Source organism: Phascolarctos cinereus, unplaced genomic scaffold, assembly GCF_003287225.1.
Source record: "Phascolarctos cinereus isolate Bilbo 61053 unplaced genomic scaffold, phaCin_HiC Scaffold_726;HRSCAF=1367, whole genome shotgun sequence".
Classification (NCBI taxonomy): Eukaryota; Metazoa; Chordata; class Mammalia; order Diprotodontia; family Phascolarctidae; genus Phascolarctos; species Phascolarctos cinereus.
Genome location: NW_027556098.1, coordinates 157,433,511 through 157,447,379, shown reverse-complemented (window position 1 = coordinate 157,447,379; position 13,869 = coordinate 157,433,511). Strand labels below are relative to the sequence as shown.

At 37.6% G+C, this 13,869-nt stretch overlaps 1 protein-coding gene across 1 annotated transcript in view; it reads right to left on the bottom strand.

The window, feature by feature from the left end:
• THSD7B (thrombospondin type 1 domain containing 7B) overlaps positions 1-13,466 on the bottom strand; it is a 1,079,744-nt gene extending 1,066,278 nt beyond the window's left edge. The window contains 1 exon segment of the mRNA XM_021009415.2: positions 13,197-13,466. The gene's annotated coding sequence lies outside the window, so the exon portion shown is untranslated.
• Between the last annotated feature and the right edge of the window lie 403 nt (positions 13,467-13,869).

The following is a 13,869-nucleotide window of genomic DNA, read 5'->3' as shown; positions in this document are numbered from 1 at the left end:
GCACTTAAATGTTTATTGATTGATTGATTATTGGACAGGATAACCAGTAAGCTACTTTCCAACTTTTAGATTCTGATTGAACTCCAAGAATCAGATCTTTATAAATATGATTTAAGGATTGTTTTGGCACCTTGATTCCAGTTGTGAATTGTTCAATATTTCATGTAAGAGGTTCTACCTTGATCGTAGATCATTAAAAATAATTTATATTTAATAATAATTATTATTATTATAGTTTATACAGTACCTTAAGTTTTATAAAACACTTCATAAATTTGAACTTAGGTCAAAGTTCAAGTAAGGTCATATACATATATATGTATATGTATGTATATGTATATGCATACATACACATAAGTAGTGACAGACCAATTTTTAAACCCCAATGTTTTCTATAAATGTTATCATCATGATTATTATATCATAAATCTTCCATTTAACACCAAGAAGTCAACCACATTTAATATTTCTATATGTTAACACGTCCATTAAGACATGAGAATTTTACTTAAAGAAATGATACTTTTTTAGGAACACTCTAGGATCCATTCTCAATATCTTACTTTGCCAGTCATGCTTTGTAGCTTTTCTCTGATTCCGTAATTTGCTCTTACCCAAGCTGCCATTCCCAGGTATGCCTTTGCAATGCAGGTAGCATAGAAAAGAATGAAGTTAATTACCTCAAGTGGGGATGGGACCTATGATGCTGGCCTTGACAGCGATGGAACTCACTATCCACAGACAATGAAAGGAGCATTTATGACTCTGCTCGGTGTCATACATTAAGTACAACATTTGACTTAGCAAGTGACCTGGGCTTCAATATCTAGAACTAAACAGATGTTTTCTAAAGTTGCATAAAGCTTCCATAGGAGGCAATATCATTCCCTGCAGAGGATTAAATGAGACATCAGGAATCCTTAGGTTGTTTCTTCACTATACCACTGACTAGTTGTATGTCCTTGGTCATCACCTAATTTCCTTGATATTCGGTCTCCTTAACTATAAAATGGGGAAAAAATAATGCTTTTATTTCACTTTCTTAGATGGTTTTTTGTGAAGGTCAAATAAGATGATATGTGTAAAATGGTATGTAGCCATAAATCATCTTATAAATGTATGTTATTATTATTAATCCATCTATAAAATGGAGATGCTTTCCCCTGATACTGTGATGAAATAGAGTTGTGTACATAAATCATTCTAAAGTTTTCAGAAGAAAGGTATATGATAAAAAGTCAATTTCTAATTTTATAGCAAGACTATTACCAATTTTTCCAAATAACCATAGCCCTTAGGATGTTGTTTCTTATACTAACAATTCACATTGACAAAGGTTTCCAGGGTGCTTTCCCCATAATGACTCCGTGAAATGAATATTGTAAAAATTATCCCCAATTTCAGATAAAGAAATTGATTAAGAGATTAAATGGCTACCCCACAGTTACCATGCACTTAGAGCTTAGATTAGAACCTAAGGGACCTGGCTCCAAGTGTAGTAATTTTCTTTCTACTAACTCATACTTCTCCTTTTGCTACTACTCTAAGCCCAATGTGCTCCATGGTCAAAAGCTTTTAAGCAATAAAATTTCAAGCTTCTTAAAATCATCGACAGAGAATCTCAGAGTTGGAAAGGACTTTAAAGAACATCTGGTTCCACCCACAGAAGTCCCCTATACAACATCCTCAACAATTTAAAATGGTCAGAGGATCTAAACAAGCATTTCTATAGGGAAGAAATCCAAACGAACAATAGTCTTATTTTTAAAAATATTCCAAATTATTAATAGCTAAAGAAATATAAATTATGGAAATTCTGCAGGCCTACCCCTTACCCATCAGCATGTTTAGGTTGGAAAATAATAAAAGCACAAAGGAAAATCACAAAGGGCCCATTAATAAACTGTTGGTAGAGCTATGAATTGATCTAACCATTCTAGAAAGCAATTTGGAACTATCCCCCAATAGTTACCAAGTTACACATACCCTTTGTAATACTATTATTAAGGCCTAAATTCCAAAGAGATCAAAGAAAGAGGAAAGGGACCTATATATACAAAAATATTTCTAGCAGCTCTTTTTGTGGCAGCAAAATTTGGAAATTAAGGAAGAGTTCATCAATTAGGGAAAGAGTGAATCAATTATGGTATATGTTGCAAGGGTTTTGTTTTTTCTTTTTTCTTTTTTTTCAATAAGGTAGAAAATATTTTTAGTTGAAAACCAAATTAATTTAAAATAAAAAGACTTCTACTCATTAAGAATCCATCATGCCTTTTAAAACAGTACATTAACCTAAATCTGACCTTTTAAAATCATTTTAACCTATCGTTTCTAGTTTTGCCCTCTGAGGCCAAACAGGATAAGTATAAAACCTCCTCTAGAAAGCAGTCCTTCAAGTACTTAAAGGCAATTATCACAGCTGCAACCTCAAATCAGTTGGTCAATAAGTATTTATTAAGCACCTACTGTTCCAGGCACTAGGCTATGTGTTAGAGACACAAAGAAAGGTAAGAGACAGTCCTTGCCCTCAAGGAGCTTACAATCTAACGAAGGAAACAACAAGCAAGCAGCTATGTATAAACAAGCTATATACAGGAGAAAAAGAGGGAATCAACAGAGAGAAGGCACTAGAATTAAGAGAGATTGGGAAAGACTTTGTATTAAAAGTGATAGCTAGCACTTGAAGGAAGTCAATGAAGCCAAGAGACAGATGAGGAAGAAGAGCACTCTAGACATGTGTAAGTTAGAGAAAAGGCCAAGAGATGGAATGTTTTCTTCATGGAACAGCAAGTATTCTAACGTCATTACACTGAAGTGCACAGAGGGATGTAAGGTATGAGAAGAGTGGAAAGGGACGGTGGGGAGGTGTGGCTAGGTAATAAAAGGCTTGGAACACCAGAGGATTTTGTATTTGATTCTGGAAATGGTAGGGAGTCCCTGGAATTTAAGTAGGAGATGATATGGACAGATCCATTCTTTAAGAAAATCACTTTGCAAATCCAGCCTCAGACCAAAAACACTTGACACTTACTAGCTGTGTGACCCTGGGCAAGTCACTTAATCCCAGTTGCCTAAAAATAAATAAGAAGAAGAAGAAAGAGAGAAAGAAATACAAGTTAAAAGCACTAGCCTACTTGTAGTGTGTAAGAATTTCATTTTGGGGCAGCTAGATAGCGCAGTGAATAGAGCTCTGGCCTTGGAGTCAGAAGGACCTGAGTTCAAATCTAGCCTCAGACACTTAACACTTAGTAGCTGTGTGACCCTGGGCAAATCCCTTAACCCCAATCGCCTCACCAAAAAGAAAAAGAAAAAAAAAGGAAAATCACTTTGTTTTGTGACTGAAAGGAAGACAGACTAGAGTGGAGAGAGACTTGTGGAAAGCAGATCACTCAGCAAATTATTACACTAAGCATGAAGTGACGAGGGCTTGCACTGGGATACTGACAATATCCGGAGATAAAAGTGGGCATATTTAAGATGTTACAAAGGTGATACTAGTAAGACTTGGCAACAGATTAGATATGAGAGGTGAGAGACAGTGGGGAGTCAAGGATTACCAGGAGGTTGTGAGCCTGAGGGACTGGGAGGATGGTGATATCCTGCACAGTAATAGGCAAGTTTGGAGGGAAAGGAGGAGGATTTGGGGGAAAATATAATGAGTTCAATTCTCGACATGTTGAGTTAAAGTTGTATATGGAACAACTAGTTTGAGATGTCTAATAGGTAGTTGGAGATGTGAGGTTAGAAGTCAGCAGAGAGATTAGGGCTGAATACATAGATTTGAGAATCATCAGCATAGAGATGATAGTTAAATTCTTGGGAGCTGTTGAGATCACAAATGAAGTAGTGTAGATGGAAAAAAGAAGAGAGCCAGGACAGACTCTTCTAGGATATCCATGGTTAGCTGGTAGGACATGGATGAAGACTGAGAAAAGGAAACTGGAAAAGAGTGGTCAGATAGGTAGGAAAATAACAAAGAGGGAAAAAAGCCTAGGAAGAAGAGGATATGAAGAAGAAGGTGATGAAGAATGCAAAGGCTGCAGAGAAGTTAAGAAGAATGAGAACTGAGAAAAAGGCCATTGGATTTGCCAATTCAAAGATCATCAGAAACTTTGGCAAGAGCAGTTTCAGGGGAATGGTAAGGTTGGAAGCCAGATTATAGGGGGTTAAGAAGAGAGTGAGAACAGAAGTGGAAATGTTACTTCTAGGGCTGTATCCCAAAGAGATCATACAAATGGGAAAAGGACCCACATGTACAAAAATATTTATAGCAGCTCTTTCTGTGGTGGCAAAGAATTGGGAATTGAGAGGATGTCCATCAGTTGCGGAATGGCTGAACAAGTTGTGGTATATGAATGTAATGGAATAAGAAATGATGAGCTGGCAGACTTCAGAAAAACCTGGAAAGACTTGTATGGATTGATGCCGAGTGAAGTGAGCAGAACCAGAAGAATATTGTACAGAGTAACAGCCACATTGTTTGATGACTAACTTTCATAGACTCAGCTCATCTCAGCAATGCAAAGATTTAAGACAACTCCAAAAGACTCATGATGGAAAATGCTATCCACATACTGAGAAAGAACTGTGGAGTCTGAATGCAGATGGAAACATATTTGCTCTTTTTTTTTTCTTCTGTTTTGTTTCTTCTTCCTTGTGGTTCTTCCTATTGCTTCTAATTCTTCTTTACATCATAACTAATGGGAAATATGTTTAATAGGAATGTGTATGTAGAACCTGTATCAAATTGCATGCTGTCTTGAAAAGAGAGGATGGGAGGGAGGGGGAGAAAATTTAAAATTCAAAAGCTTATGGAAGTGAATGTTGAAAACTAAAAATAAAGTAAGAAAAAAAGAAAAAGAAAAGAAGTGGAGGTATCTATTGTAGATGGCCTTCTTAAGGAATTTTGCCATAAAGAGCAGAAAAGGTAGAGGATGATAACAAAGATAAAAAGATCAAGTGAAGGTTTTTTGAGAATAGGGGAAACATGGGCATGATTGTAGGCAGTAGGAGAAAAGACAGAAGAGAGGGAGAGATAGAAGACAAATAACAGAGTGGGGATGACAAAGGGGGCAATCTGTTGGAGGAGACAGGATAGGATTGGATTGCCTGCGCAGGGAGAAAGGTTCATCTTGGCAAGGAGTAGGGCCATCTCTTCATGTGAGACTGGGCTGAAGTAGGAGATAGTGGCAGAAGGCATCTGAGTGATATGAAATAATGAAGAAGAGGCACCACTCAATTATCAACAGGATATGCTTCTTAGTCTTAATATTTATTCTATAACAGAAACTCTATCACTATAAGGATAAGGAAAGACAAAAGAGAATCAGACAAGCTTTAGGGCCCTAGACATGTTAAGAAGCAGTGTTTTTTGTTTTGTTTTCTTTTAGGCAATTGGGGTTAAGTGACTTATCCAGGGTCACACAGCTAGTTAAGTGTTAAGTGTTTGGTCTGAGGCCGGATTTGAACTCACTTCAGTGCTGGTGCTCTATCTACTGTGCACCTAGCTGCCCCAGAAGCAGTGGTTTGAGTAGAGAGCTCAGGGAACAGACCCATAGTTCTTGAAGCATTGCTTGATAGATTTCTAAGGTGGTTGCCACTATCCAGGGCCTCTTCTAAAGCACCAAACTCTCTCTCTCTCTGTCTGTCTCTCTCCCCTTCCCTCGCCCTTTCCCTCCCCTCCATGTCTGTGTCTGTCTGTCTGTCTGTCTGTCTGTCTGTCTCTCTCTCTCTCTCTCTCTCTGTCTCACACACACACACACACACACACACACACACAATCAGGATTCTCAGGTTTGGAGAGAGAAATAGTTTACAATCTGTAGTTCCTCACACCTTTACAGTCACAACAGTGCAGGTAAGTGTTTTATTTTTGTCTTTGTGTATCAAGGGCCTATCACAGTGCCTGGTCCATAGTAAGTATTCAAAAAAAAAAAACACTTACTGAAATTGATTGATCACTGTGTGCCGAGCCCTGGGAAGGTTATAAAAGGTGTCAAGACATCATTCCTGCCCTTGCACAAATGTGCAATTTGAGAAAAATATAAGACAGTATAATCAAGCGCTTAATTGTAAGATATAGCCCATAAGTTCTGTAAGAATTCATACAAGGGAGAGAGATCAATGAGAGTAATATTAATTCGTCAAGGAAGATTTTGTGATGGAGATGAAGTGAGCTGGGCTTTACCAAATAAGTAAAATTTGAATAAAGAAGAAAGACAAGCATATTCCAATAATAAGTAAAGGCAAGTAAGTGGGAAAGTACATGACACATGTGAGGAACAGCAAGAAAATAGAACTGACTGAGAATAAGCATTGCAAAACAACAGAAAATAAGGTTGAACAGCTAAGGCAGGCTGAATCACTGTAGGACTAAGTAAGCTATAACCCATGTGATGAGCGATTGTGACACCACTACAGAGACTTTAAAAAGAAATTCATGCAATAAAAGTTATTTTCTAAGATTACTCTCACGTATTAAAATTTATTTTTTTCTAGATACAGATTATGACCCTGTATGTAAAAAAGGTGACATGGCATCGCAGATAGAGTGTCAGCCTCTGAAAGAGTAAGACTGAATTCAAGCCCTGCCTATGACATACTGTCTATATGACCGTGAGTCACATGGCTTCTTAATAAGACTATAATTTTCAGAAATTACAAATGTGCATTGGTAGAGGGAAATGCCTCTCCAGGAAGTGCTAACACCTACAAAACTACAGGTCTACAGAAAGATACGTGCAACTCTGTCAGAAGAAATCATTGGCCTCCAAATGGAGTACATTGTAGAATTTCTTGTCACCCATCTCTACCTCCAAAAGGCTAAATAGGCCATCCGTCATAGTGATTTGACATGGAACTCTTTCTAGTTTTGAAATATACTACTATCTCAGACAAACTTAAATCCCAATTGTTGTTGTCAATAATAAAAGTAATTTTGAAATAAGTTGAAATCTATTTTATATAAGCTTTAAAGACTAAAAATGTGGGTTTTAAAAAATATAAAAAATATTTTTTCTTAAAACAAAACTGATATCTGAATGAATCCTCAACAAATATATTTTAATTAAGTACAATTTGTTTAATGATACATGTATCCTTGCAAAAAATAAGGTAGAGGAAAAACACATATTGCCCAGATCGCAACCTGTCTTGATGAGAGAGGTCAGCAAGGTGGTGCAGTGAATAGAGTGTCAGTCCTGGAATCAGGAAGACTCGTCTTCATGAGTTCAAATCTGGCCTCAAACACTTATTAGCTGTGTGACCCCAGCCAAGCCACTTATCCCTGTTTGCCTCAGTTTCCTCATCTGTAAAATGAGCTAGAAAAGGAAATTGCAAACCACTGTAATATCTTTGCCAGGAAAACTTCAAATATTGCAAAGAGTCAAACATCACTGAAATGACTGAACAAAAATCATAATGAGAGAGACCTTTCTCTTGGACAAATACCACAAATGGACAATGAGCTGGGTCCAGAATTGAGGGAAATATTGGGAGGGAATAAATTTCAGGTACTATGCAGTTTTTATTGATATTGAACTGGTTATTGCCATCTTTTAAAAGCAATAGTATCCAGTTATATATGCCATATGGCTACAAAACACAGAATACCATGTACATAAACAATTAAAATAATGTATGACCCAAAAGGCAGTAATGGAAAGAAATACGATGAAATGTAAGGAGGCTAAATGTCACTAATGACAACCTATACTGTACAAGGTAGTATAAAAAAAACAATATCCATACATGTATAAGCAGAAAAGGAGGTGTTTTGGGGAGACAAGATTAAATAGCCTGAGTTGCATATTAGTGCAACTGAGACACCAAAAAACTCAAAAGGAAGACAGGTGAATTGTTCTATGGATGATTTATGGTGAAACATGGAAAAATCAAAAAGACAGATAAGCATAGGGGTTGGGAAGAAATGAGTATAAGTAGAGAGAATATCCACACAAATACAATGCAAGATCTATAAAGTAAATATATTGTTGGCGAAAATAAATTAATCAATCAACAAAAGTAAATTATAGATTAAGAATGAGGCAGATGGACTCTGCATCACAATGAGCTTAATTGCCACAAAGTTTAGAGCTTTTCTCAACCTTGTGATTCATCTAGAAGTAATGAGGTGGCAGCTAACACAACCCGGGGACACTAATCAACTGCTTCTCCTAATGCATGTAAGTAGAACATGGCAACCTTTCTCTCACTCTCTCTCTCTCTCATCAATATATTGAAGAGTGGTCTCTGCACTGCTATATTAAATCCAGTTTCACCAAGAGTATAGTCAACTTATGTATGCTTAATCTGTAAAAATTCAGTGATTAAAAGTTTGGTCAATGTGGCAGACTAGAAATAGCACTGGATTTGGAGTCTAAAAATTAAGCTTCTCTTCTTCCTACCTGTGTGATTTTGGTCACATCACTGAACCTTTCTATATCTAAGTTTTCTCATCTATAAAATGGAAGTAATGTGTGTCCTAAGAGAGGAAAACTATAAGAATCATATGAGGTAATATAAATCACTTTGTCAAGTAAAGAGTGCTATAAAGATGTAAGGTAATATCATTAAAGCATCTGTACAATGGCACAGGCAAGAATCATCCCAATTGCTGGAGAATACCCTCCTTAGTCCTGTAATTAGTTACAGTATTTTTTTCCCCTCCAAGATTTCTGGATCTCCACATCTAGAGTATCAGGAAGACTGCAGAATTCTATCAAAGGACACAGTAATTAGTGTTCACTGTCTTTCTTGTTTTCCCTCAAATGTGTTCACACTACAAATCCCATAATAAACCACATGTTGTATGTCCAATAAGGCATCAAAGAGGTACATGCCTATAAAAATTCAGAATCTATTCACCTAGATTCTACCTGCCTAAGCCACATTGTACAGCACAGCTGGGGATTGAAAAGGAACACCCAGCATTCCAAATGTTTCTTACTTTATGAAGAACTACAAGATGCCACTGGGCAGTTATATCACCTAACAACTCTAGTTCTTACAAATACCTGCTAATAAAAATCCTAATAAAATCAACAACACAACAATCTCAATTAGTGGAGAATAAAAGAAGGGAGTAAAATGTTTATCATCTTTGGGAAGGTGGGGCAGAGATTACACATCTGTCAGACCCCTAGTTCCACTTGAACTGGCAGAAGCAAATGTCTAGAATTGAACTGAGTTCTAAATTCCTTCACTCGCACAGTTGTAATATGTTAATTATCACTTGGATACTAATCCTGTTAACAGCTCCAAATTAGGGACCTGTGTTATATTTAGGAAGTTGCTGTAGCATTAAAAATACAGCTGTTTCTTTTATAGCTGTATAACTAGAACGAAGTTTTCTTCTGAAAATGTAAAATGCTCATGTGCACTTCAGGTTCAGAAATGCAAAGACTTCCCCAACAGCCACAATGATGCTTAATGGTGCTATAACATTACATAGTTTTTCAAATGCTTTCTACTTTCTGCCTTCAGTCCAAGATGTCTGGAAATTCTTTTTAATAGAACTGTTCTTTTCTCCTCCAGGTTTCAGTTGTCACTAGGTAGGATCATTTAGCATGTTTATCTGGATAGTATATTTAATACATTGTATCATTTGTCATCTTAACTGTTAACTCACTAGGATGAGTCAACATTCTATTCAAACTTCAAAAAGATGTTATTACTTTATATCTTTATAAGTTACAAAGAGTAGCCAATCACAGCTTTGGTAAACTAGGGTTGTGTGGTCAGAATTACAAACTCCTGCTGAGTTTTTTAAATTGTAATTAAACTGAGCTGAAGTGTGGAGATTTTTTTTTTATTCCAGGGGTTCCCCCAACAGCTCATCTTTGAAACTCTCTCTTCCTCTCTCTCCTACATCTGCATATTTTGTTACAGCCTTTGGAAATAAGCTATCTCCAAAAATCAAATATTCAGAAATGATCCAAAATACTCGATAACTTTCACATTAGTGATACTAGGAACAAAATCATATTCAGTTCTTTTTATTTAAATTAAAAAACCTCTATATACATGTATGTGGAGGGAGTGTACACATACATACACACACACACACAAAGTGTTCTCAAAACAGAGTTCTTATCCTGACTCTTTCACTTTCCATCTCTGTGATTTAGAGCCGTTAAATGATACAGTGAATAGTGAGCTGGACTCAGAGTTATTCCTAAATAACTGAGTTCAAATCCTGCCTCAGATGCTTACTGTTCTTGTGACCCTGGGTAAGTCACTTAACTTCTGTCTCAGTTTCCTCATCCGTAAAATGGGTAAAATAATAGCACCTTAGTCCTAAGGTTGTTACAAAGATAAAATGAGATATTTGTAAATCACCCTGGAAACCTTAAGGTGTTACATAAATGTTAGCTGTTGGTATTATGACTTATCTTCTCCATACCTCAGCTTCTTTTATTTTACAAAACAAGAGGATTCAACTGGATGATCTTCTACTGACTTACCACTGTTGTGACCTTGGACAAGTCACTCTCCAGGTCTCAGTTTTCTCATCTATAAAACAAAAGGGGTAGGATAGTGGAACAGGTGATTTCTAAAGTCTGTCTTGGCTCTAGATTCTATGATCTATGAGGTCCTTTTCAGTTGTTCTTTATCTTTTATTTCTAAACTAAACATGTTTTATACTCATCAATCTTTTTAAAGTTCTTAGGTAGAGATAAGATATACATATCATCTCATTTTTTTATGATTGTTTATACTTTCTACATAAGTTGAGAGTGTATTTAGGGAAAAAAATAAAGATATCTTAGTTAAACATTGTGTTCTTTATCTCAAAACTTCTTTTAAAACCAATGCTTGAGAATTAAGATTATTTGAAAGATGGTTTTTCAAGTTTTAATTTTGATATTAAGGTAAGGGTACTATTAATGTTCCAAAGAAGTTATAAAAATCTAACCATATAAAAATAAGTTATTCTATGTCTATGCCTAAAATACATCTTAAGCTGTACCATAAATCACTAAAGATACATATATGCATTTGGTAATAAATTTGTTAACCTTTGCAACACTCTGAGTAGAAGAAAAGTTTATTGATTATTCAATTTTCTGTGATACCAAGCTATGACAGATAATCTAAAGAATAGCCCATGTACACACACACACACACACACACACACACACACACACCATTTCTATTGAGTTCTAGATGTGTTATATTTTTTTCTTTCTTCTTTTTTGTATTCAATTTACTTTTCTAATACTGTTTGACTTAAGCTTGTACTACCATTAGTTTACATTCCTTGAGTAAATAAAAAACTAGTCATGGGGGGGTAGCTCAGAAGACTATCAGAAGGAAGGCAGTTTTGTATTCAAAATCACCACATATAATCTGTAAAATATATTACTTTAAATAGCCTAAAGTTAAGTTTCTCTCAATTTTGATAATCAAGTTAGCATTAACAGTTTCAAACAGTATAGCAAAGCTGTGAGATAAACCTTCTTTAGAGCAATTCACCGCTAACAATACTGACTTTTCCCATAACACATGAAAATATAACTATAGTATCCAGCACTTAATTTACTGCTGAATAAAACTTCTTTCTTCAGTTAATACCATCATCATGATGTCTTTAAAGGAGTTTTAACCAACTGTATTATCCTTTAGAAAGAATACAAAAGGATATCCCAGAGGACTAGATGCCTTATACTTACCCAACTGAACTATACCATCCTTGACACTGCTTCAGAGATGAATTTATCATTCTGACACGCAACTATTGCCTGAAAATGGAAACTAAGTACCCCTCTCTCCCAAAAACAACAGAAAAAAACCACACTGTTTCACTGTGCAACTGAATTAGTTGCTGTTATTGGAATATCTATTTAATGCAGAGTAACTACATGTGTAGAAGACAGAAATAGAAGTCAGTCTTGCACATACATGTTGAGATTTGAAACCAGCGCAAATGTTATTCAAAGTAAAGACCTGCAAATTAGCTTTTGGCCGCTTTTCCTAACAATTACAATTCAGACAACAGAATTAGCTTTCATGAAAGAAGTATTATCCTTAAAACTGTAGCTACTACTGAACCCTGTGATACAAAAATTATGTTACAGTAGACTTGAAATAGATCCCTTTCAGACTGATTCAGAGAAGGTTGTGTTTGCCGGGGGAATAGTAAATTAGACTGCCTCATTCTATTTTTTCTTGTACTTCAGAATGATGCATAGGTGGGATCATATATTTTAAGATTTAAAAAGAAAAACTTTTTTTCCCTCACGGAGAACTTTAAAAACTGCACAATATAAATAGTTCACTAGAAAAGTACTCTTTTTTTATATGATTATTTGAATCTTTTGTAAACTTTGTGAGGTGTTTCAGAAAAAAAAAAGATTCACAGGATTGAGTAAATAGAAATCCTCCCACCATTCACATTTCCATGTGGTTCAGTTTTTCTCCTAATATGATGAAATGCTATAACTATGTTCCATTCTCATTCTGTTCATCGGTCCCCTTCCTCAATTAGGTTTAGTCGACTTGTAAACTGTTGCTGCAGTCTAGTGACGCTTAAACGATACATCAGAGAAAACTGCAAAACTTCTTGGCTCGTTTGAATATCCTTCAGGGGACCTGACCAACACACACTCTTTCAGACTCTCCCCTGCCCTTTACCAAGGAAAACACCCCAATCTACCTGTTTAACAGACAAAAATACCAGTCTCTATTCTAATGGCTCTGGCTGAGAGAGCAGTTTTCTTTAACTATAATTGCCAACCACATCGGAGAGGAAAATAAAAATGAATATGCCCATCACCATGCACACCGAGCTCAAGCAAGCTACATTGAAGCCAGCACTGCCAGAGGCTAACTCCTCAGGATGCCAGACACTCAAGTCTTTGAATGAAGTCACATCGTCTGACTGTCCCAAGCTCCCTGTGTGATGCACACGCCACCCATCAAAGAGCTTTCAGTCCGGTTCGGAACCCCTCTGCTTTCCAGGGGACTCAGAAGTAGCTCTCCAAGTTACCCTAACCTGGGCGTTTAACCGAGGATGCATTATGTTTCCCTTTTTCTTTTTTTCTATTTTTTTAAGCCGGCAAAGAAAAGGGAAAAACATAGGAGAGGATGGAAGGAAAAAGTCTCTGCTCCTTGGTCCCTGAGTGCTTGTAACCCTAGGCTGCTTCCATCCTCTCCCAGGTCCATCCAAAGCCTCCTGGCTTAGAGCCACCACTTACCCTGTTGGCCTGAGCCCGCCCAGCGAGTGGGAGCCGCGAAGCCCCGAGCTTCCTTAGCAGAGGAAAGATGGTGGTGTGTAGTGGGAGACCACCCATTCCAGCGTCTGACAACCCGCGGGCGACTCGGGCTCCTCAGCACTGGAGGAGGAGGAAGAAGAGGAGGAGGAGGAGAGGGAGGAAGGAACAGCGCAGTCGGACGCCATCTGCTGTACACCTCTGCAAAGCCATTGGCTGCCTGGTGCGTCCCCGGGAGCCGGCAGGGCGAGAGGCGATGGGGAGACACCTTACTCTATTCCTCCTCCAGCAGCTGCTGCTGCGCCCCTCCTTCCCGGAGCGCGCCCTGCGCCTTTCCTCTTCCTCTCCTCTCCCCTTCTCCCTCCCCATCCTCCCCAGGGAAGCCGGCCAGTCTCCTCCAGCATGCCCTCCCTCTCTGCCTCCCTTCTTGCGGCCCCCGGGTGCTTTCTCTAACTTTGGACCTGCAAGCAGGGGAACGTTGTCGTGGGGGCTACGGGGATTTCCCCCTCCCTCTCCTCAGCATACACACACACATACACTACGCCCCCCTCCTGGAGGTTCCCAAAACAGTGAGGGTCGGGAGCTGAGAGACTCGAATGGAAGTATTTTGTGTTTCAGGTACCCCCAGACTAGTCGAAAGGGAGAGGGGAAAACGGAG